This window comes from Anolis sagrei, chromosome 3, assembly GCF_037176765.1.
Source record: "Anolis sagrei isolate rAnoSag1 chromosome 3, rAnoSag1.mat, whole genome shotgun sequence".
NCBI lineage: Eukaryota > Metazoa > Chordata > Lepidosauria > Squamata > Dactyloidae > Anolis > Anolis sagrei.
In genome coordinates, this window is record NC_090023.1 from 94,995,449 (window position 1) to 95,021,906 (window position 26,458).

General features: G+C 39.8%; 1 protein-coding gene across 5 annotated transcripts in view; it reads right to left on the reverse strand.

Annotated features, from left to right (window-relative positions):
- STS (steroid sulfatase) overlaps positions 1-26,458 on the reverse strand; it is a 130,524-nt gene that overhangs the window by 103,431 nt on the left and 635 nt on the right. For 2 of the 5 annotated variants that reach the window (XM_060769910.2, XM_060769905.2), the window contains exons 2-3: positions 14,058-14,135; positions 296-336 (exon numbers count right to left, since the gene is read on the reverse strand). The exons of 1 other annotated variant lie outside the window; for it this stretch is intronic. The gene's annotated coding sequence lies outside the window, so the exon portion shown is untranslated. The remainder of the gene's footprint in view (positions 1-295; positions 337-14,057; positions 14,136-26,458) is intronic. 2 more of the 5 variants (XM_060769908.2, XM_060769906.2) reach the window with 2 other exon arrangements.

Sequence of the window (26,458 nt, forward strand, 5' to 3'; positions counted from 1 at the left end):
CTTAGTTAACTTACATGTTTTTGTTTTCTACTAAAAAATTAGCCATCAAAAATAAGTCCCAGGTTTCCATCTGGGCTAAGTTCACTGTATTGAATAGAAACATCAGGGTGTTTGTGTGGCATGCATAAACAAAAAACAATTTAATATAAGTGCATTTTATTTCACTATTTCATGGTACCGTGTCTTGAATATTTTCTCAATAACAATTTAAGCTACCAAGTCATCAACCATGTCATAGTCTTCCAATGCCAATGTATGGTTGGCCCATGAAGAATGCTGACAGGAAGAAAATTACCTCATTTGAAATGTCATGCAGGAGAAGAGTTCTGTGGATTACTGTGGAGTAATAAAAGAACAAGTGAGTAAGTCCTAAAGCAAGTGGCCACCTCCCTCCTGTCCTTTAGAAGACATCTGAAGACCTGGCTCTGTAGCCAGGTGTTTAGATGATAATGACAATAGGAAAGGATTTTGGGTTGCAACATTGGATTTCCCGGTTTGATTTTTGTTTTACTAGCATTTTAATATTATCTGGTAAATGAATGTATTGGCTGATGTGTTTGATGTTTTAAGATGATTTTACTGTTTTACTGTTTTATTGTATTCTTTGATGTATATGTTGTAAGCATCGTTGATGCCTATGGGAGAAGAGCAGGATAGAAATGTATGAAATAAATAAATAAATAAATAAATAAATAAATAAATAAAAATAAAGTAAGGAGAACACAATTTATCTGATGAACCAAAGAAAACACATAATTGGAAAAAAAAAACACCTTCAGCAAACAAGGAAATATTCAGAGGGATAAAAAGGGAAAGGAAATTTTAAAAGATAACAGTTTTCTCTCATTTCACCTGTGGCATTAGTGCAGTTGACTTGACTAAAGGATGGTATAAATGTTTCCCATCGCCCTTTCCCTCATCATATGAGGAAAAGGAGAGGAAAGTGCAGGTAGCACTATCGGAGCTACTCGAAAAACACTTTCCTCGCCATCGTGGAGGATGAAGCATCTTGTGATGCTTCCTCTCCAATTTGGGAGGACTGTGGGTGGGGCCAAGCCACCCACATTCTGATGATGCTAGGCAGGTCTTGTCGACAAATGGAAAAACGGTGTAAAAAAAAACCCCATGTGAAAAAGTCCTAAGGTCATGTTTTTCCTTTCTTTTTCTCAGTCCAAAAATATTTTTTTAATAAATAAAATGACTCAAAGTCTCTACTAACTCTCTCCAGTGTGGGTGCGTGTGAAAGAGAGAATGAGAGCGAGAGATTGTTTCGTTGGTTAGCACTTTAATCAAATATGACATGTTGTATTCTCCTTCCTTTTTTTCTTTCTCTGCTCCTAATTTGCCCACTAAAACCAAATGATTCAATGATATGATGAAAATACCATAATGCTGGTTGAATATAAATAAAAAAGGAAGGACATACTGCAGATGAATTGGGTGTAGAAAGTCATTATCTTCAGTTTCTAAGACCCAAGTAGATCTGTTAATAACAGGGCAGTTTGCAATATCTCATTCATAAGTGAGCCTTCCTTAATGGCACATATCAAATCTTAATGGACATCTGATAGAAAACAGACAAACATGTACCCCTTCCATTCATTATGCAAATGAAGAAAGACGGGTGGATGGTTCTGATCTTGTGACCAAATTGTCTTTGCATATCTAAACTGAGAAAATCTTGCACATAAGCCAGTATGTCTTCTGGTTCTTTAATTTTTCATAATTCTAGGCAGGATAGAATTTCATTCATCTTTCATTCATGAGTAGGTGCCTGCTATTCTAGCGTGCACGTGCATGTGCAGATGTTAGTGGTGCCAAAGAGTCATATGTTAAATGGATAATACATGAAACTGACTTTTGATGATACATAAACATATAGCTGTAACAAAACTCAGTTTCTCATAGTTTGGGGTGGTGCTATTCCTGAATAAATGGCATGAAAAACATGAAAGGATTTCCCAGTGAATGTTGATTAAGTGTTTCAATCCTTTTCCTACTTGCATTCTTTGACTCAGAAATTCTCAGCAATTAGCAGCACTAGTCAAACCTTTTAAAGTGTACAGGATGCATGTTACTGTATGGTATTCTGTACAAAACAAATCAACAGACACACTTGATCACAGGAAATAGCATGCTGGCAGCACAGTTGTTTGCACAGGTATCTGCCTCCAGGAAAAAGGTTCCCTCTCTAATTAGAAAATGTAATTTGAATTGTACAACTAGAGGCTTGTCTAAAGCATAAAGAAGCAACAAAGAAATCTGAATGATGAAAGAACAAAAGACAACATTTAAAAAATGTCACACTGATGCTTAATGTCAAGTTTATTTTTTTTTCAAGCCACATCATATCTCATAGCTGACTTGAATCTCATTTTTGGAAAAAATTAATAAGTAAAATAAACCAGAGAAGAGACATATCCTTCACCCTTCTATTTGCATCCTTGTCAATACCTTTCCAAATTGGAGACACAGGGAGAGCACATACATATCAAAGTGCAATCTTACTGGTCAATCTTAATATCAGCTTCTCTTTTCAAAATGACCCACTGATGGACAAAGTACTTGAGTTTTGAAAAATAGTATGTTCTAAAGAATATCTGTTTAAGAATGCTGGGAAAAATATACCTTATCCACCGTGTGCTGACATAAAAACCTTTTCTTCATGTGAAATAATATCCAGAGTTAGGTTTGGAGTATCAAATTTTCCCCTTCATAATCATCTCTGTATGATTTGCTATCTTTCATCTCCTTTCCTTGTCTTCTACACATTAAATTGACACATCATGGACAGTTGTGATTTTGTGCACATACTTTCAGCAGGGAAAAAAGTAGTAAACTTGGTTTTCTCACCTATTTGTTTGCTTGTCATCACTTGATCATTCTAGAAGCACAGAACAGATGTAGCCTGGTGTATTTTGAAGAAACTTCAAATCTATTTTCACCTCCTAACACATTTTCAAGGCATGAATAATTGTCTGATCTTTATGACATTTCATCAATTCAACATTCCATAAAATCCTTTCAAAATGCTGCTCATACTTTCTTGTGTAATATGTAAAATGTTACTGCTGAAATAATTCAGATGTGTAAGGTATCCAACTGTAGAGCTTTTGGAGAAAACCAGTTCAAAGAGCTAGCAACAAGATCTGTGTTAATCTTGAAGGATTTGACAAAGAAAATATTCTCCACTATTCCCAATTATAAATGAATCATAGTTGCGTATAAATATCTGTCACAAGATTAGTTTTGGTTTACATGGTACCTGAAGCATGTGCTCCTTGTTGTCTCTAAGGCAGAGATCATAGAAAAATGTTTTAATTAGTTGAGAGGCACATTTTAAAATGTAGTTCAATACATAAAGTACTTTTTCCTCATTATTATTTTACATAATTCAATGGCATTTTCCTGAAAATGATAAAAAGACAACATACTTCCATTCTAATATTGTTCTTATCTATGCCATTGTTTCTCCTTCCACCTACTGTGTTGTGTGAATAGTTGGAGTGGTTTCACTAGAGTTAGTATCACCCATGTGAAAGTATGCACAGGAAAGAAAAGTCTGCAGATAGTGGAAGAGACTGGGTATGATCGACAAAACAAGAGAAAAGAAGAGGACATGTTAGGAGAAAGACAAGAGGGGGAAATTGTAGCCTTTATGGGGAGTCAAGACATGAAGGAGTGGAGAAGGCATGTAGAAAAAAGAAGACAAAAGAGAGGGATGATGAGAATCCAGATATATGAAAAAGAATATGTGAGGAAAGAAAATGAGAAGAGAAATGAAACTGAAGAGAATAAAGGAAATGGGAAAAGATCATGATTGAGGATGAAAAAAATGCTGAAGAAGATTTAGCAATGGTGATGGAGAAGAAAGTGAAACATGAGAAAACAAGAGAAGGAAAGTGAGAGACTGAGCAGCAGGGCAGAAAAAAATAGAAGGAGGTTTAAAAGAGAACAGGAACAAAAAAGGCATATAAAATCAGGGATCATTTTTTATGGAATACCATTAGTTCTCCACTTTCACAGGTTTCACAATTGCAGATTTTATTATTTGCAAGTTTGAAACATTATTGCCTCCCAAAATTGGGTTTATGGGAGCTTCTACACACAAAATGTGAAATGAACTGGCATTTCACACATGGTGGCGAGAAGCCACTTTATTGACCATACTGGACCAGTCACCCCAACCCAAAATCCATAGAAAGCCTCCTTACTATTTCTGGAGACTGCCTGATTCCTTGTTCATCTGCAGTGATGATGTGACGGCCTTGCAGAGGGAAGCCCTTCTCCCTTCTCCAAATATCTGTTAAGTCATTACTACAGGCAAACAAGGACACAGCCTTCGGGAACAGTAAGGTGGCTTTCTAGGGAGAGGGGTTGGGGACAGGGAGGGAAGGGTGACACTTCCACCTCACCTCCCTGGACTGCCTAAGCCCAGGGAGCACAGGATGGCAGTGGGGAGCACAGGATGGCACCTGTGATCATGGATGGCAATCCCAGATGGAAGTCTCCACTGCCTTGACATCTGCAAACATTCGGATCTTCAAGGAGGATCTGGATCTTTGCAGGGTTTTTTTTTTTTTTTGGCCTGGCTATAAACTGTTTCTCTCAGGATAATACGTCCCAGCCTGGGTGCTGGGACGTATGCAACATCTACACTTTATTTTCTGGCCATGTATATGTGAACCTTTACATGGCAGTGAACCTTTACATGGCAGTCCTATCCTAAGGAATTGTGCATACGGAAAATCTCTATTCAACACAAAAATCCCCTTCCTTTCTCAGGCAAAATAGAGGCCTACATCATTTAAGTACAAGAAGAAGCTGGCTCATGCCAATTTGTATATCCCACATATCTAGCCCCCCTCTCTCTTCCTGTGTTCCACAAATATCTGTTCTACTTGGACAAAGGAAGAGGAGTACCAGGAGCAACAGGGACATGCTGCACTCAGGTAGAGGAGGGGGAACCAGTTCTGCCATCTATGTGATGGTATGGGTGGAAAAGGAGCTGGGTTATCCAGTGTAAATGAATTGATGTGCAAAGACAACTCCTCGTACAGGAACCAGAGTGGTGGCATCCCATTTGCTGCCTGTCCTGAGACATTTGTGGTTTTCTACTTTTGCAGAGGAGTTGTACCTCCAACCTCCATTAAAATAGAGGAACAACTATATAATTAATTTTGTATGTGATATAATTAATATATTTTCAACATTTCAGCACATGCATTTTTGCATGAAAATATGAAATAGTACATTAAATATGTTTACAGTTACAAATAGAAATGCTCACATTTTTAAATGAGTATTTTCATTTCAATTTCAAATAACTGCTGCTCAGAAAAGTCCTTTTTCTACTAGCCAATGGCTGTTACCAAATTAATTAGTAGTTTCTGTATATGTGTTTATTGTATATATATTCTATTCCTGCACAAGTTGATGGAGTGTTGTACAAGGTCTGAGTAAATTGAAAATTGAAATGCAAGTCCCCATGAAAATTATTGTGCAGACTTGGGCCAATTACCCTCTCTCTCTTAGTCTGACCTACCTCATAGGATTAAAGAGGACAAAATTGAGGGGAACAATGAGCTCTAATTCAATGCAGGAAATGTGAAATAAAAATATAATTAATAATGAAATAAATGTTTGCCTTCAAAGAAGGAAATTTATCTCATAAGCCAACTTAATAAGGATTGGTCTAGGCTATCATTTGATTATGGTAATTTATGTTCATTAGATTTATATATATATATTTTAAAAAATAGCAAACATCAAAATGGAGAACTACAACCATTTTTGCTTAAACAGATGAAGAACAGTGACAAGACAGATTAAGTTAAAGTGTTTTGGAACATATGACCCTTCCTTCCTTCCTTCCTTCCTTCCTTCCACACTAAAAAAAATTGTTTTGTGCCGCGCTGCAAAAGAATACCAGTTATTTTGTAATTGTTTACAAATCATTTTAGGGATATCTTTTTTTCTTTGTTCTTTTTCTGTCTATTTAAAATATGGAATATAGTACAGTAATTTTTTGTATACTTTCACATTAAAAACTTTAAGAAAAGGTTGTGATAAACATCGTGAATATCTGGTATCCGTAGCAAAAGATGTGACAAACTAACTGATTGGGAAACTATTACTTATTTGATAGAGCCATTTCATAATCTATTAAATCATATAGAAAATGGCATGTTAATCCCAAAATGAAGAACTTCATCCAAGCAAGACAAATCATTTGAACATCATTTGCTTTGCTTTATGAGTTTAATCTACCCAGCTTTGAAAAGCATTCAATATGCAGTTACAGTAAGTCTAAGAAACCAAAGATTATTACATACTGGCTACATTAAAAAGGAAACAGCCTCTTTAGTTTTCTTGTGGCTTATAGCCAAGTAATTAAAAAAAATCTTATACAGCCACAATATATTACAGAAAAGCATGACCAGCTGAAGATATTTTGCTTCATGAGAAAAATTAACAGATGCACCATAAGCATACCACCTAGAAATGAGAGTTTGCAATGCAAGAAAAAAAATCATTGAACCAAATCATTGAATCACTGAAGGGACCACTCCTGCCATGTCGCAATTCACAACTAGAATATTCCCAAAATTGGGCCAAATATCTCCAAGTCCACTGCTTCCATGGCAATATGTTCAACTTATAGTCTATGAAATCTTCCTAATAGAATCTTGACTTTTGTAATTTGTAATCTTTGTTTTAAATCATGTCTGCATGGATAATAAAACCTCTAGTCATCAAGTCTCACTGTTCCCATCCTCAGGAAAAACATACTGTACCTACAACGACAACAAAACTTTATTTATACGCCGCTCTATCTCCCCAAGAGGACTGAGTGGTTTCCAAGTAACATAATCAATACATACAGCATAAACATAAAATTAGCAAGACAATATAAGCATTAAAAACCACAATAGCACATATATTTAAAATAATCCTGCCTCTTCAAGGCAGTTTAAAAGGCTGGGCCGGGCTAGTGCAATTTTAGAGAGCTCGGGCAATTAGACAGAGTCTATGGCTGCACATTTCCAGGGCTTAATAGAAGAAAGTGACCTAGGTAATTGGTAGAAAAAGATATGGCCAATTTCAGCAGTCTCTGGGGCAGAACTAGAACTCTGGGGCAGAGCTTAAACCACCAGGTTTCAGGCTCTTACGAAAGGAGGGGAGGGATGGGGCCTGTCTTATTTCTCCAGAAAAGGTGTTCCAGAGGCCGGGGGGGGGGGCACCACCGAGAAGGCCCTCTCTCTCGTCCCCACCAACCGTGCTTGTGATGGTGGTGGGAGCGAAAGGAGGGCCTCCCCGGAAGATCTTAACGTTCGTGCTGGTTCATAGAGGGAGATGCAATCGTGAAGACAGGTGGGGCCCGAACCATTTAGGGCTTTATAGGTCATAATCTGCACCTTGAATTTGGCTCGTCAGCTTATCAGCAGCCAGTGAAGCTATTTAAAAAGGGGTGTTGTATGCTCCCTATAGTTTTCTCCAGTAAGGACCCTGACTGTGTCCCGTTGTACCAAGGGCAGCCCCATATAGAGCGCATTGCAATAGTACAATCTGGACATAACCAAGGCTTGGACCACGCTGGCCAAGTCAGACGTCACGAGGTATGGTTGCAGCTGGCGCACGAGTTTAAGTTGTGCAAAGGCCCTCCCGACCACTGCCGACACCTGAGCATCAAGTGACAGCGTTGAATCCAGGAAGCCCCCCCAGCTAGAGACCTGGGCTTTCAGGAGGAGTGTAACCCCATCAAGCACAGGTTGCCACCCAATACCCCAGTTGGCCCCACAACTGACCAGGAGGACCTCTGTCTTGTCTGGATTAAGCCTCAACCTGTTAGCCCTTATCCAGTCCATCACAGCAGTCAGACACTGGTTCAGGGTCTGGGAGGCTTCCTTGGATTCAGACACTGGTTCAGGGTCTGGGAGGCTTGAAGTCCCCCAGCACTATTAACTGTTGGGATTTCAACACCACGTCAGAGACCACCCCTGCTAGCTATGGCAGGGAGACTGCTGTGCAGCGGGGTGGATAGTACACCAGCAGAATCCCCAAGTTGTCCCTCTTACCCACTCTCAGGTGAACACTCTCAAACCCAGGGCATTGGGGCACTTGACCAGGGAGATGGACTCAAGATAGACCACTGCAACCCCTCCTCCCTGCTCCCTGGGTCTGGCCTGCTGATGCACCCCAAAACCTGGAGGACAGAGCATGGTGAGTTTGACACCCCCCCCAGCTCATCCAACCAGGTCTCAGTGATGCATGCTAGGTCCGCTTGTTCATCCAGGATCAGATCCTGGATGGCTGCTGTTTTACTATTTATGGACCTAGCATTTAACAGCATGGCCCTGAACCCGAGGAGACTGTCATGGTGGCACTCCGACCTAACTCGCCCCAGTGTCTCAAATGTTCTGTTGCACTTCTCTCTGGAATCGCATATACAAAAGCATTTACGTCTCCCCAGCACGACTTCAATGGTGGACACCCACTCCCATAGGGACATCATCCAATGGACCAAAAAAGGGCAGGCTGTCAACATTTGATTGGGGGGAGGGCGTCCTACACAAGGGACTCTCAATGTTGCAACTCAGGGTAGTTTTCACCTTGCTCAAGACACCAACTCACACCAAGGCTGTAGGTTTTGTAGTTTATTGAGAAAAAGCAAAATCAAAACAGAGAAATAGAAATGCAAAAGTTCCATAGGCAAAACAGAGTCTTAAATGTAAAGACAAAGTTCCCAAGATTCAAAAGTAAAACCATGAAGCATAATCGCTAAGCAATGGTCAAACAAGAGTCCATGGTAAACAGGTACAAACAGGAACAAGATCCAAGTCTCAAGAAGCCAGAGGCGAGCTGGCAAAAGCCAAGGTAAATCCACAGAAGTTAACATGGGAAGAGTAACGTTGGACTGACAGAGATTGCCTGTCGGCTGCATCATTAAATAGTTTTCCCAAACATAAAAGCATTGTGTTGACCTTTGACTTCACACATGCTGGCCAGATGTGAACTTCTATGAACTCTTAATTGTAAACCATCTTGTCTAGTCATTAATTCAGTCTTATCATCAAGGCTAAGCAACTCATTATCTCCAGCCAGCTGGGCCTCATCAGTCTGGGAACCAAAAGGATCCACCTGAACTTGTGAAGTTGTTTCACTATCTTTATCTAAAGGCACATTCCGTTCCCTGGGGAACAGGCTTGCTGTTTCTCCTTCAGAAGCCACACTATCAGCCCCGTCTGTAACATGTACAGAAATCTGTAACCCATCAGCCTCCTCGTCGTCCTGCAAAAAGACAGGCTCAGAAGACCCAGCAGGCCCAGAAAGTTCAGACTCAGATTCAGGCTCAGACTGAGTCACAACACTCAAGAGTGGACAGGCTGGTGGAGTCTCTTGAGACCAGGGAGAGCTGGAATAGGGGCAGAGTTTGGGGCACAGTTCAGTTAGAATTTAATGGGGTAGGGGACACTTCCTTATTATAGGTCGATGGATCGAACACAGGCTGCCTCTGGGAATTGACTGAGGGTTTCTAAACTTTGGGTCTAATTTTCAGTCCCTCTATCAAAGGGCGGGGGGCTAAGTCTTGGAACACCTTATTTACTTGAATCCCCCAACCCAGAAGGGTTGATCTATGGGTGAGAATGTCCCTGGAGATGTTGGTATCACCAAAGGTGAGTAGCAACCATAAGTTGTTTGTGCTGTAATCTTTACTCAACCATAAGATTGATTCAATGTTTATATCCATGGCATGTTTCCTAAGGAGCTGCCCTAGGGATCTTTTGACCAAGTGATGGGTGGCTCATCTACCCCTATTCCAATAGGTGTCAGAGACATCAAGGACCACTTTCTTGGATTGAAGGGTTCTGTGGTATATCTGACTTTTATGTTGGCTACACAGCTCATAACTCTTCCAGTCCAAGGGCTTAATGGTGCGATTCAGGTTATAAAAAAAGGCCTTACAATCTTGAATTACCTCTTCACTTTGGGACTTTCCCTCTTCCTCTTCCCTTAGATTGTTATCATCTAATCCCTCCCTTCCCACGCCAATTTGGTGTGAAACCTCCCCCTCCCCCTCCAAAATCCCATCCCCGATCAGTTGGAATGAGTTGAACATATCCCCTTCTTTTTGATCGTAATGTTTTCTCACTGGGTCGGCCATCATCAAGGATATGCCTGCAATGACATGATCTAATTTCTTATTTAGAGTCTCTAGATGCTGGAAAACGAGACACATCGTCTCACCTAACAAGTTGCAGATGTTGGAAAATTCAGGCTTTGGGTGGGTCAGTAGATTATCCATAGTTGACAGCCAAATTATTGCACAATTCCCAGAATCTCTGATAAGTTATTCAGTCTTCCAAGTCTTACTTATAGTAGAAACTAAACATTTTGTAAGGTGCAAGAACAGACCTAAAGTTTCATTTAGTAAGTACAGTTGTAAGTAATAATAAAGTGCTATCAGGGACAAAATCAGAAGTTATTAATCATGGGGAGCCAGGGGGACTAGAGTCTAGTTCAGTCCTCATAATGCATGGTTTACAAGCCTCTTAACAATTTGGTTGCCCTCTTCTGACAAACATTTTCTGTAAAATTTCTATAGCTGTCCAGTTTCCTTAGAATAAACATACTAGACAAATTCTGTATTTTCTATATAGAAATGTTTGAAATAAATAAATCGTTTATCTTGTACATGAAGAATAATATTAATATTTTTGAATAGAGAAAGGATCAACAAAATAAAAATATAGCAGGAAAAGAAACAAAGGTATTAAAGTATGGATGTGTTTACAATAATAAAATAAATTATGTAAGATAAGAATCAAAGATAGGAGAAGCCCACACGTATTAATGAGACTGGAATAAATAATTGAAGTAATTAAATATAAAACAAAACGATATATTAAAATATATTTATGATATTAAAATTTACATATTTATATGAAAGCTTTGGAAGCAAAATACATCTTTCTTCTGCTATTACCTCACTAATAAGCTTGATTGAGTCAACACGTATCCATATCTGTTCATCTATCTATCTAGATTACAGAAGATAGAACAATCCATCCCTGACATCAAAACAATGTTTCGGGAGGTGTGTGTGTGTGTGTGGGGGGGGGGGGATCTCAAAAGGACAATGGTGGGGTTCCAGTTCTTTCTGGACTAGTACATCCATAATAATATAATAATATAAACGTTATTTTTGTACCCCGCCTCCATCTCCCCAAATGGACTCAGAGCGGTTTACATGGAGCCAAGCCAGATTAACACAGTAAAAAATGTAACACATTAAAATGCATAACAACAGTATAAAACAAAATAAAATAACAACATTATAACAATATATAAAACGGGTCAAAACCAACAACTAATAACAAATTCAAGTTATCATCAGGGTGGGCAGACTGGTACAACAATAATGTAAAGAATAGGCTAATGAGTAAAGTGCATAAGTCATATAGCAGCAGTAAGGATAAGAGGAATAGTAAAATGTGAAGATAATATTTTGGGTCTTAGCTGGTTATGCTAGGAATGATAGCACACAAAACACCTGGAGTGCCTGTATTGGTATTACTGTATATGATTGATTTCCCATGGTCCAGAAAATATGGATGTGGGAGTGTCTGTGCATTTGCTCAAATTTATCAGTCTTGCACTGAACAATTCCAAAAAATGAAGGAAATGCTGAGCAGCATTCCGTGGACACAGATACTAAAAGACAAGGGAGTTACGGATGGATAGGAATTTCTCAAGAGTGAAATACTCAAGGTGCAATTGCAAACCGTGCCAACAAAGAGAAAAAATAGGACAAGTGCAAAGAAGCCAGAATGGATGTCCAAAGAACTTACAACTGTGCTAAGACACAAAAGAGACATGCACAAGAAGTGGAAAAAGGGAGAAATCACCAAAGAAGAATTCAAACAAATAGCCAACACCTGTAGGGAAAAGGTCCGCAAGGCTAAAGCAAAAAACGAGCTCAGACTTGCCAGGGACATTAAAAACAATAAAAAGGGCTTCTATTCTTATGTCAGTAGACAAAGGAAAAACAAGGAGGCGATAGGACCTCTTCGAGGAGAAGATGGGGCAATGCTGACAGGGGATAGGGAAAAGGCAGAACTACTTAATGCCTTCTTTGCCTCGGTCTTCTCACAAAAAGAGAGTCATCTTCAACCTCAGCAAGATGGAGTGGATGAGGGATTGGAGGACATCCAACCCCAAATTGGGAAAGAAGTCGTCCAGGAATACCTGGCCGCTCTTAATGAGTTCAAGTCCCCAGGGCCAGATCAACTACACCCCAGAGTATTGAAGGAACTAGCGGAAGTCATTTCAGAACCATTGGCAATCATCTTTGAGAGTTCTTGGAGAACGGGAGAAGTTCCAGCAGATTGGAGGAGGGCCAATGTGGTCCCAATCTTCAAGAAGGGAAAAAAGGATGACCCAAACAACTACTGTCCGGTCAGCCTCACGTCGATACCGGGCAAGATTCTGGAAAAGATTGTTAAGGAAGCGGTCTGCAAACACTTAGAAACAAATGCAGTCATCGCTAATAGTCAACATGGACTTATCAAAAACAAGTCATGCCAGACTAATCTGATCTCTTTCTTCGATAGAACTACAAGCTGGATAGATGCGGGGAATGCCGTGGATGTAGCGTACCTGGATTTCAGTAAGGCCTTCGACAAGGTCCCCCATGAACTTCTGGCAAGGAAACTAGTCCAATGTGGGCTAGGCAAAACTACGGTGAGGTGGATCTGTAATTGGTTAAGTGGACGAACACAGAGAGTGCTCACAGAGAGTGCACAGAGAGTGCTTCCTCTTCATCTTGGAAAGAAGTGACAAGTGGAGTGCCGCAGGGTTCCGTCCTGGGCCCGGTCCTGTTCAACATCTTTATTAATGACTTAGATGAAGGGCTAGAAGGCATGATCATCAAGTTTGCAGACGACACCAAATTGGGAGGGATAGCCAATAGTCCAGAGGACAGGAGCAGGATTCAAAACGATCTTGACAGATTAGAGAGATGGGCCAAAACTAACAAAATGAAGTTCAACAGTGACAAATGCAAGATACTCCACTTTGGCAGAAAAAATGAAATGCAAAGATACAGAATGGGTGACGCCTGGCTCGAGAGCAGTACGTGTGAAAAAGATCTTGGGAGTCCTCGTGGACAACAAGTTAAACATGAGCCAACAATGTGATGTGGCGGCAAAAAAAGCCAATGGGATTCTGGCCTGCATCAATAGCAGCATAGTGTCTAGATCTAAGGAAATAAAGCTACCCCTCTATTCTGCTTTGGTTAGACCACATCTGGAATATTGTGTCCAATTCTGGGCACCACAATTCAAGAGAGATATTGACAAGCTGGAATGTGTCCAGAGGAGGGCGACTAAAATGATCAAGGGTCTGGAGAACAAGCCCTATGAGGAGCGGCTTAGGGAACTGGGCATGTTTAGCCTGAAGAAGAGAAGGCTGAGAGGAGATATGATAGCCATGTATAAATATGTGAGAGGAAGCCACAGGGAGGAGGGAGCAAGCTTGTTTTCTGCTTCCTTGGAGACTAGGACGCGGAACAATGGCTTCAAACTACAAGAGAGGAGATTCCATCTGAACATTAGGAAGAACTTCCTGACTGTGAGAGCCGTTCAGCAGTGGAACTCTCTGCCCCGGAGTGTGGTGGAGGCTCCTTCTTTGGAAGCTTTTAGGCAGAGGCTGGATGGCCATTTGTCAGGGGTGATTTGAATGCAATATTCCTGCTTCTTCGCAGGGGGTTGGACTGGATGGCCCATGAGGTCTCTTCCAACTCTTTGATTCTATGATTCTATGAATTCAAGACCAAAATGTTGACAATTAAAATGAAATCATGTCCATTACACTAGTACAGTGATTCTCCATGTACATCTTGCTCTGTTTTAGTAAAAACATTTAGCCCAGATTTTGGTTTATAATTGCATGCACAGATTTTATATGGTTTTTTCCCCAGCAGATTTGGCAAATATGCAGAAATAAAACATCAAGTGAGACACAGATAAATCAATTGTGTGCTAGTTGGAACATACCTGAGATGTTGATACTGCTAACTTCATTCAACAAATTTACATGAAGTAAATGTTAAAATCAGATAATGTAGTCCCATTCTGGAGAAAAAAAATGCATTAATTATGTTTTGTTTATGCCATGAAATTCAATCAGATACCATAGTTGCCTATCCAAAAATTGAGGTAGTAATTTTGATTCAAGTTTTTCTGCAGACAATGCAAGAAAATGCCAAATTTAAACATTTTTCTTATGACTGTAATGAAAGGAGATGTAAATGTATTATAAAAATATATTCTTAATTATCCATAGCGCTGAAATCTTCTGTTTGTGGCTGCTTAGCCATTAATCTCTTTTATTACCTTCCTTAATGGAGAATCTCTTAATGTACTGACTATAACCTTTTATTAACTTCAGCAGGATTTTTTTGCAAGATATATTAATGAAAGAATACCTGCAAACGGAAAAGGTAAGGTTACTAGCTTGCTATCTTCTTCTTTTACCTAGGTACATTATACATTTGACTATGTAAACACACTTTTCTCAAGGAACCTATTTTGAAACCCCCAGCTTGTTCAAATAAGGCTTTCAAAAAAGGTTATTACACCTACTAGCTCCCACCTTCCAGAAAAACAAACTCTTGGTGAAAAAATTGCACATTACCTGGAAATACTTTTTTCAGCATGCAATGGGAGAAGAAATCAGTGCCACACAGCAGGGAAATGCTATTCTGAGAGATCCCACTGCTTTCCACATAGATCTCTACTGCTATCAGACTTAATGCCCTGAAAGATTTTTATACCTTTTGTAATAGATACTACACAACAGGCCCAATATTCCTGAACAGTAAAACCATTTTCCAACACGTTTTCATTTTCCTTTTAGGAAGATGTTACTTAAAATAGAAAGTAAACTATTGTGTTTTTATTCATTAAAAATGACACATTGTCTTTAATATAAGATACCTATGAAGCTAATAGATTGAACCTCTAAGCATTAACTTAAAAGTAAGCTTCCATAGCCTATTCTCAGATGAAACCAGTTTTTATTTTTTACAAAAGTAACACATATGCATGAAAAACAGTTCCAAAACCAATCCACTATTGTGTGTGTGTTCAGGTCATTTCTGACTAATGGCAACCCTAAGGTGGTTTCTTGGCAAGATTTGTTCAGAGAGTAATTGCTCTTGCCTTCTTTTGAGGCTGAGGGTGTGACTTGCCCAAAGTCACCCATTGGGTTTCCATGGCCAAACTGATATTTAAAACCCTGTCTTCAGAGTCATAGTCCAACACTCAGGGCACTTCTACACGGCCCTAAAACCCGCATCGAAGCAGATTTAAATAACCCGCTTTGGCACGGGCTTTTGTCCCCACTCACCCACCCAAACCCTGGACATTCCAGGAAAGGGGGGGGGGTTCCATGCCATTCAAATTGAAATGGGATGGCATGAAGCGACCCTGAAGCCTCCCATCTATCCCCTAACACTTATTTTAAAGGCCCTTGGCCACGATAAATCCTCATTCACTCCTGGCATAAAAAAATGATGCCTGAGGAAATGGGAAGGGTGATAAGAAAAATCCCACCTTGCCTCCGTCTCCTTGTGCATAATTTTCCCATGCCAGGAGGATGCAAGAAGAGGAGTTATGGAAGCCAGGGAACATTTAAAGTAAGTTTTAGGGTGAAATGAGGGACTGGGGGTGGGGGGGCTCCAGGAGCTCAAAAGGTGTGGGAGGGCAGTGGAGACAGGTCCTCGGGGTCGTGGAATGTGACCCAGGAAATCAGTCCCCCCAGGCCACCAATACCTTATTAGACCTGGGCCTTTCAGGAAGGCCCAGATCTAATAAGGTATTTAATTAATTCGGAACAAACAAAGGAAACCAAGGAAGACAAGGAAACCTTTGTTTGTTCTGAATTAATTTGATTTTACCAGAGGTATCATTTGGATGCCTCCAATAAAAGCTGAGACAGGTCCCAGTGGGCCCACAGACCACTACATCATGATGGCTCCTACCAACTTATTACAAAAACAGGACAAGTATATTTTTTAGCTACAATGCGAAAAGCTTGCTGGTTTTCTTAGGAACTACTCATCCTGAGCTTGTGTCATGCACTGTCTAGAAGGCACTGAAAATAATCAGACAGGAGACATTTCTCCAATGATTTTAGCCTGAAAGGTTTTACGAGGTGTGCGTTTTACCACCACACTTGTAAACTAAAGACAAAAGAAGTCATTAACTGAAATACTTTTTTTTTCTTTTTGTAGTGTGATTACTTAATTTGATTTATATCCCACCAGGTTTCCAAAACTGACATCAAAGCATGTCACAGGAAGATTGAAACCAAACCCAACAAGTACTAATAAAAACATCCTATGTTAAATCATAATTAAAGAAACCATAATACTGATATACTGTTGAATTAAAATTAAGGATAAACTGCATTGAAATAAAGGACCACGTCCACCTGTTAAAAGTCCTTTTCTCAGCAGTCAACCAGTTACCTACATGTATTAGTACTAGTTACTGAGGCCCCTTCTACACCGCCATATAAAATCCATCTTATCTGCTTTGAACTGGATTATATGGCAGTATAGACTCATATAATTCAGTTCAAAGCAGATAATGTGGATTATCTGCTTTGATAATCTGAATTATATGGCAGTGTAGAAGAGGCCTGAAAGTTGGTCTAAGAATAGTTCAAATGAAAAATCTCCATTCAGAGCAAAATGACAAAGTATAACTCACCTTTGGTAGGCACAGACCAGAAATACATCTCCTTAGTATGAGCAACAGCAGTGTAGAAAACCAAAAGTACCTGTGACACCTGATTTTCTAGATAGCTGTACCCATGAAGATTTCACCCTACCAAAGTCAGCATTGTTACTTGTTTGGTAGGTTACAGGTGAATTTATTGAAGTTTTTATAAACTTATGAAAAATGCAGGAGGGAACTTCAGGTAAACATTTGTAGACATGCAGGAGCAATAATAACCTTTATGCAATTGTCTGGATTTATTTATGATATAGAAAGGAGACTCAAGGTGTGAGTTTGTTGGTGAATATTCAGACACATTTTGAACCACTTGCAGGCATGAGAGCCACACAGATTGGGGCCCCTTCTACATCGCAATATAATCCAGATTATCAAACCAAAATAATCCACATTATCTGCTTTGATCTGGATTATAAGAGTCTACACTGCTATATAAGCCAGTTGAAAGCAGATAAGATGGATTTTATATGGCAGTATAGAAGGGTCTTAGCACTACATAATGAGAAGACGCTAGTTTCCGCTGGGAAGACAGAATCATCTCAATCTGCAATGCAAAACCAAACAACAATACACTGCATCATTTGCATTTGGGAGCAGATCCATTATTTCTAAACATGGAACTCATAGAAAGAGTTAGTGCAGTATTGTAGCAGTCTATGAGAAAGAACTATAATGAACTAAGATCAGGAAAAAAACCCTTTTGTTTAATTCTTGCCTAAGCCATTAACTAAGTAGGCAGCCTTAAGTAAGCCACTGTACTCAGTTCCAGCTTTTCCATCTCAATATGGGGGTCATATTTCCTACTTAATGTGAAAAGGATTGTTGTACAGCTGTGAATGCAAGTGAAGCTCTTTTAATACTTGAAAGCCTATAATCAAGCTAAGTATTATCATAATGAAGCTCCAACTCTAAATGTGAAGCCAGAAGGAAATTGTTGTAGGAAAATCAGAAATGTGGCTGCTATCTTCATGCATTAGAAAGTCTTACTATTCCTACTATCCACTCTCTAATTGGGTTGTTGTAGGTTTTTTCGGGCTATATGGCCACTCTCTAATTGTTTTTTTCATTCCCCACCTGAATAAGTAAGATATCCTAACATTATGTCTGCAACTCAGGGAAGAATAACTTCATTCTTTTTGCCACATGACTATAAAATGTTAAAGTCATATTAAAATTACTGAGGTGAGGAGCCATTACATGGTGGTGGAGGATGATTGTTGAGGTCGGGTGCTTTTGCTCTACCTACTTTTTCAGCCTCTGTCATTGGTGTTTAAGAGAGAAGGAAGAAAGTGTGTTTTACAACCATGGACACTCTAACCACAGATTCTCCGCAGGGTAAGGGTTACTACTTTATTTACTTTTGAGACATGAAAACATTTCAGACTTCATTAAAATGTGACCATATGAAGTATGGCAATATAACTGCAAACAATTACTTTTTAAAGTAACATTACAAATTTTGCTCTTTGTCCACCTCTCATCCTTCTGAATGGAAGATGTTCTGGGCTGCGTTAAGACTTTTCAAAGGTGTAATACACTGAATATTTATAGCAGTTTGATACCACTTTAACTGCCATGGTTGGGATCTGCAGCCTGGGGAGGGAGTTTGGCTTCTCCATTCGAAAGCTCTAATTCAGGGGTCCCCAAACTATGGCCCGCGGGCCGTATGCGGCCCACCGTGAGCATTTCTCCGGCCTGCGCAGCCTGCCTGGCCTGGCCACGCCCACCTGGCGCCGCTCCGACAATTTCGGACACCCTCTGCTCTGGCTGTTCTACTCTCCGCAGCCACGCCGGGAGAACAAGCCCCCGCAGAGCCGCTGTGAAAAGGTTTGGGACATTTGTTGTATCAGTGCCAAGTTTGCAGGTGAACTATAAATCCCAGCAAATACAACCCCCAAACGCCACCAGTGTTCACATTTGGACATACCGAGTATCAGTGCCAAGTTTGGTCCAGATCTATCATTGAGTTCACAGTGATTTATGGAGGCAGGTGAACTACAACTCCAAAACCAAAGGACACTGCCCACCAAACCCTTCCAGTATTTTCAGTTGGTCATGGGAGAAATGTGTGCCAAGTTTGGTTCAATTCCATCATTGGTGGGGTTCAAAATGCTCTGTATTGTAGTTGAACTATAAATCCCAGCAACTACAACTCCCAAATGACAAAATCAATGTTTTGTGTGAAGGACATACATTGGGTTGTTAGGTGTCTTGTATCCAAAATTGGTGTCAATTCGTCCAGTGGTTTTTGAGTTCTGTTAATCCCACAAACGAACATTACATTTTTATTTATATAGAAGTGTGGGTTTTTGTTTTTTGATTTTGGGGGGGGGGGGGGTTGCACTGCAAATAATATATGTGCAGAGTGCATAGGAATTCATTCTTTTTTTTTTTTCAAATTATAACCCGGCCCTTCAACAGTTTGCGGGACTGTGACCCGGCCCTCTGTTCAAAAAGTTTGGGGACCCCTGCTCTAATTCATAGGTGTGCTGAGGTGTGATATGTTCTTCACCAAACAAGAAATCCTATTATTCCATCAGACGGAACCAAGACAGTTAATGTGGTGTCAAACTCCTATAAATACATTGTGAGAATACACTCAGGTCCCTTCTACACTGCCATATAAATATCTGATTTGAACTGTATTATATGGCAGTATAAACTCATATAATCCAGTTCAAAGCATAGTGTGGATTATCTGCTTTGATAATCTGGATTATATGGCAGAGTAGAAGGGGACTCAGAATCAGCCAATGTCTAAATTTCAGGGATGATTTCCGTGCACTTCATGGCAAATTGCTGATACTCAGGCATGCTGATGCTGCAGGAGTCAACAATATGTAGAAGGGACTCTTTATCATGCAATATCATATGTACTGTAAAGGGTTCACTAGTGCATGTCTTCTAGGTATAAGCCATAGGAACCAATGCATCTCAAACCACCTTCAGTTTTATAAAAGCTGAAAGATTTTTGAAAACACATGAGGTATAATCCACTAACCAAGAAATGTTCCAGTCAGATCCTGGATTCACAGGGCGTTGGTATGAATCTGATCAGGTGCATGCATACAGTACACATAGGGCCCTCTCTCCATTGGTATGCACGTCCTCGCGGCTTGCTGCTCTAGTTTCTGAGCAGTTTGCAAGATCAGAAAATATGATCACAACACAGGAAGTTGGCCTCAGGGTGGCACTTCTTGCTTAATTAGAACATACATCAATATTAATGCTGAATATTTTGGAATTTAATGTGTCTTCAGAAAATTACATTAACCCAATTTGTTTCTGCTCCAGACAAGGGCATAGTTATTAGGCTAAAGTGTTTTGCTGAAAAACTATTCTGGTAGACTGTGGAAGAAAGCTGTCAAACTTTGTTGTTAACACAACACTAATTTGTTACAGCTTCTGGTAAGGACTGGTTTAAATAGCACGTCTAACATTTATGAAATAATTGTACAACAAATTATTCTGTAACAGCTCTGCAAGTGTGTTTTAGATAACTGCATCATGCTATTGATGATGAATCCATTAATCATATTTGATGCTCCAACAAACTCTTTTACATTTCATATTAAGTGCTTGGTTAACTGCGATCACTTTTAACAAGGAGTAATATTAAATTAATAATGTTAATTATTATGGTAGTTAGCCATAAAAATAGCAGCATCAAAAGGCACACTGTCACATATAATAGTAGTTCTTAATATAGAGAACATCCACCTCGAGCTTTGACCTCATTCATTCTCCATAAGATGCCATAGACTTTGTTCTAACGAGAAAAAAGTATAACTTGATTGAGTTCTCTCTCCATATCTGGTTGAGTAGGCCATAGCCAAATACCTTGCAAAGTTGATACAGTTCCATTGGATGCAAACTTTGCTCCTGTTTGTCCAGTGTCAGTGAATACTTTTAAATTTGTCTGCCTGAAGATTTGGACAGGATCCTTGAAGAGGTGAGACCCACTACATGTGCTCTAGGCTCTGGCTCTTCCTGGCAATTTAAACAGGCTAGAGGTGAACTGGCGGATTGGGTAAGAAAATGATCATTGTCTCCTTGCATCAAAGCAGTTTCTTAACACACTTGAAGAGGCTGTGTTAAGAAGTTTTCTTAAGAAACCTTACCTGGATTCGACTGTATTTGATAACTACAAGCCAGTCTTCAACCTTCTATTTTAGGGCATGGTGCTAAAGCAAGTTTAGCTTAGAGAAAAGAAGGATAAGGGGAGATATGATAGCCATATTTAAATATTTGACAAGATGTCACATTGAGAGGGGGGGGGAGGCTTGTTTTCAGTGGCTCTGGAGGCTAAAATAAAGAGTAATTGATTCAAATTTCAGGAAAAACAATTCCACCTAAACATAAGCAAGAATGTCCTGACTGTAAGAGCTGTTCGGCAGTGGAATATGCTGCCTCGGAGCATGGTAGAGTCTCCTTTTCCGATGATTTTTAAGCAAAGGCTGGATAGTCATCTGTTGGGAGTGCTTTGATTGTGTGTTCCTGATGGCAGAATGTTGATCCGGGTGGCCCTGGTGGTCTCTTCCATCTCTATGATTCTATGAGGTGGCTCCTGAAGTTCTTTTATATACTCTATGTAGATTATGCTATTATCATATTGAGACATTAACATATTAACCACAAGCCTGGCAGAATATGTAGGGTTTCAAAACTTTCTTTTTAAGGACTAAACACCCTCTGTCTTGACCCTTCCACACAGCCATATAACCCAGAATATCAAGGCAGATAATCCACAATATCTGCTTTGAACTGGGTTATCTGAGTCCACACTGCTATATAACCCATTCCAAAGCAGATAATGTGAGATTTTATACAGCTGTGTGGAAAACGGTTTCTGAATCTCTCAGTTTTATTTTTTCCACATCATAAGTTCTTTTATATAACATCTATGAAATATTTCAATATTTTGGAAGTATTTCATTATAAAGCTCCAAATCAGATGAAAATAGCACACTTAGCTTCTACAAATGGACATGTGGGAACAAGGGAAAGGTATGCATCTTCAACCAGTCAATTTATACCTGGTATTTCAGGAACTGCATGTCTGAAAACTATTCCGATTTGTTTACTAATATATTGCTGCATTTGCCTTCCTCCTTACACACATTTCTTTGGTAATTGACATATATAATATGTCAAATATAATTCAAACCATTAAAATCTATATATTTTTAAAAAACTTTCAAAAACCGTATGGTAATAAAACAAAAAAGAACACTAGATGTAGAGAAGAAAGAGATACTGTTATCAACTGTAGCCATTTTCTCCCAGTCTTAACTGCCTGGGGTATACATTAGGCCTGGGTAACAACGCAAAAATTTGTTTCTAAAATCGATTTGTACTTGGGGGGTTTTTTTGTTTCGATATTTAAAATAATTACAAAATTTTCCTTTTTAAAAGTTTGGTATTTACGAAATTTCATTATTATTAACGAATCAATTCGTTAAAATGGCGGACGCGGTTGCGCAACATGAAAATATTAGTTTTTTAAATAATAGTTTTAATAATAATAGTTTTTAATAATAGTTTTAGTCCGCCCCCTCTCTATCCCTCCCTCCCTCTCCCTCCCTACCAACTGGGCGGTCGCCTCCATCTCGTTGCTGCGCCTCCTCCTGTGTTTCCTTTTCCCGGCGGGGGAGCCGATCGGGGGAGTCAGCAACCGCAGCGTCGTCGGCCTTGCCGCTGCTGCTGGGCGGGGGTCTTTCCCAGGGCGGCGGATGCCAGGGCCCCGCCGAGCGGGCACGCCGGACCACCCCTGCGCTGGGCCAGGCATGTGTGGGGTGTGCATGCCCAGGTGAGCCGGGAAAAGGGGGAAGAAGGGGGCGGGGGGAGCCAGGGGAGCGAGGGGAGGAAGCCAGGCCGGGAAGGGAGCTTGCTCGCTCAGTCTCTCTCTCTCGCCTGCCTTCCCTTCTCCTTGCCCCTGCTTGGGCCCCTTTGCAGCCCGGGAGCTGAAATAATAACGAAACAATTACAAAACAATTACAAAATAGCTTTAAAAATTCGTTTCGTTTTTTGGTTGCTCCTGGATAGTTTGTTATCGCTTCGTATTCAAGAAAAATAACGAATTATTAACGAATTACGAAATTAACGAACTATTTGGTTATGAAAGCACTAGCAATACTATTTCCTTTGCAGGACCTCGCTGTTTTCAAATGGATTTTGTTATTTTTAAATGTTTGTTTGCCAGCCCATGAAAACATGATTCCTAATTACTGTGCAGCATGGCTACATTATAGCCTGGGATCTTTTCTCCGAAGCACACGTTGGTAAGTTGTTTAGTGCACAATGCTCTGCTGTAGGTTGTTATAGGGAAACTTTTAGAAATTGTGTGTGTCTTGAAGTCCTATTGTCTTATGTCAACCCCACGATTTTCTCAGGATTTTCTTAGGTGAGAAATACTGAGTTGGATTTCTCAGTTTCTTCCTTTGAAATACAGTCTGCTGTACCCGGTGTTCATTGGAAGTCCCCCATTTAAGTACTAACTGAAGCAGTGGTTCTCAGCCTGTGGGTCCCCAGGTGTTTTGGCATACAATTCCCAGAAATCCCAGCCAGTTTACCAGCTGTTAGGATTTCTGGGAGATGAAGGCCAAAGCAACTGGGGATCCACAGGTTGGGAATCACCAAACTAAAGCTAACCTTGCATACTAACCTTGCATAACTTCCAAGATCAGAGGGAATCTGGTGTCTTAAAGCAGTTTTGTACTCTGTATAAAAGATATGCGACTCTGATGTTGAAGAAACTCCACAAACATCTAATTTGTACTCTTCTTATGCCCATCTTAAGATCTTTGGTGAATGTAGTCATTGGTTGATGTTAACCTTTAAGAAGTGCGGCCTCAAAGGTTCTCTCCTAATAGTTCCCAGATGCCCCCATCATTGGAAATAATTGTGGTTATACCCCCAAAAGTCTTTTGTGTTTATAGCTTTAGAAGTTTTGGAATGTACATTACCTCTGAAATCCTAATACATCACACAATACAGCTGGCATCCTTCTGGTTAGTCTCAATTAGAGTAGATCCATTCAGTCAATTCTGAATGGCAAGCCAACAGGCAATTAAATCCCATTGATTTGCTTAGTCTACTCTACTCAAGACTGACAACAGCATTTACGTCAGCAATGAAATAATGATGCACAGGGGCACACGGCAGCACCTTCACTTCAGCCAAATATTTGGATTGCTTTATTTTACGGTTCTGACCATGTCTCCCACTCCCTATTTTCTGATATAATCATTTGCTTTGACAACACTCTTAAATAGTTATCTAGATACCTCATCTTTCCTTCTTAGTTAAAAAATAGACTCTTTAAAAAAACAAGCATGACTGTTGTCCTGTGTACATGACAGAATTTATTTCCAAGTAAATAAATTTCAATGTAAAAACATACAGTATCAGTCTTTCCATTAGGTGCTAAATCAAATGTTATCCTCCAAGTCCATTGAAATCAATGGGACTTAACATAACTAAAAAGTTCCACACATTTAGTAATTTGTTCTCTTTAGATCGATACTGTATTTTATGCTTTGCTAAATGTAGTATGTGGTACAGAGAAAGAAAATGCTTAATTTTTTATTCCCGTTTTACAAATTCATGGGATCTGCCATTAGTGACTAAGCACCGGGCTGTGTTTCTGTAGCCCATGTCCATCCATCTCTCTGAACACACAACAGGTAGAGAGGTATGCCTCATTAGCTATAGCATCATTAGGTGTTACTCAACTTCTCTGTCTACAGAGAATGTTCCTGCAACTGTTATTCAAAGAAGTCATGGCTCATTATATCCCAAGGAAATTTTTTGCTGCATTTGTATCACATTATCTAGCACTATTTATTGTTGCAATGAAAGCTAAATGATGGTATTGCTTGGGCATATGGGAATAGAAATGCATCTGCTCTGGAACTAATCTCCAGGCCTGGGATTCATTTGCTGGGCAGTTGCCTTTGCCTGACAAGGCCTTCTTTCAGGACAGCTGTCCTTCTGCAAAAGTAAGTCACACCAAACACTGTGAAGTCCCATTAATTTAATTATCTAATGCCTTCTGGGGAATAAAGCCCCACACAGCCAAACTTGTCAGTCTCAATTAATGGAAACCAATTTAATGTCACTTATTCCTTTTTTTCCAGTGGAGCCAAAACCCTCCTCAAAGCAATGGCAAAAGCTTGCTATTAATTTCTTTTTGTTTTACAAATACTATACTTTCAGAAGATGACAGAAATGTATAAACCAGTGTTTCTCAACTTGGAGGTTGGGTCCTCGGGGGGAGGGGGCTCTAATGAGGATGTCAAAGGTCACCAAAGACTGGGTTGTTGTAGGTTTTTTCAGGCTATATGGCCATGGTCTAGAGGCATTCTCTGACATTTTGCCTGCATCTATGGCAAGCATCCTCAGAGGTAGTGTGAGTCACTGAAGACTATCAGAAAATACAGTATTATTTTTTTTTTGGTCCTAGGGGTTCTGTGTGGGAAGTTTGGCTGAATTCTATCGTTAGTGGGATTCAGAATGTGCTTTAATTGTAGGTGAACTATAAATCCCAGCAAGTCCAACTCCCAAATATCAGGGTCTATTTCCCCCCAACTCCACCAGTGTTAACATTTGGGAATATTGAGTTTTCGTGCCATGTTTGGTCCAGATCCATCATTGTTTGAGTCTACAGTGCTCTTTGGATGTAGGTGAATTACAACTCCAAAACTTAAGGTCAATGCCCACCAAACCCTTCCAGTATTTTCTGTTGGTCATGGGAGTTCTGTGTGCCAAGTTTGGTTCAATCCCATACTTTGATCCTTTTAATTCCCTTTGATTGTAGGTTAACTATAAATCCCAGCAACTGCAACTCCCAAATGACAAAATCAAGCCCCCCCCCCCAACCCCACCAGTGTTCAAATTTGTGCATATTGGGTATCTGTGTCAAATTTGGTCCAGTGAATGAAAATACCTCTTGCATATCAGATATTTACATTACGATTGATATCAGTAGCAAAATTCCAGTTATGAAGTAGCAACGAAAATAATTTTATGGTTGGGGGTCACCACAATATGAGGAACCGTATTAAAGGGTTGTGGCATTAGGAAGATTGAGAAACACTTGATTAAAAGCATTTCCCCTATTACAGGAGAGAAGCAAGAAGTAGTTCTTGCCGTTAATTGCCATAGATTTGGCTGCAATTTGTGGCAACCTTCTGAAGCTGGATCTACACTGCAACATAATCCACATTATTTGCTTTGAACCAGATAATATGAGTCTGCACTGCTACATAATCCAGTTCAAAACAGTTAATCCGTATTTTATGCCAGTGTAGATGGGATGGGGTCTGAATAAAAGATCTCACAGGGTGCATCTATATTATAGAATTGATGCAGTTTGACACTACTTTAACTGCAATGGGTCATTGCTCTGTCATGCACAAAATTATTATTGCATAAAAGTTATCTTCTGGGTTGGTACATGCGTAAGGTGTATATGAAGCATAAATGAATGTTGTATTTAAAATAGGGTCCCATTTGCAAGACCTCTCATTTAGGTACATATATGCAAATAAAGATATATGTCAAATCTAATCCAAAAGAATTCTGATTCCAAATATTTCGGATAAGGCGTGTGACTTGGAGGGGCAATGACGCAACCTCCTCCCTTTTAACAC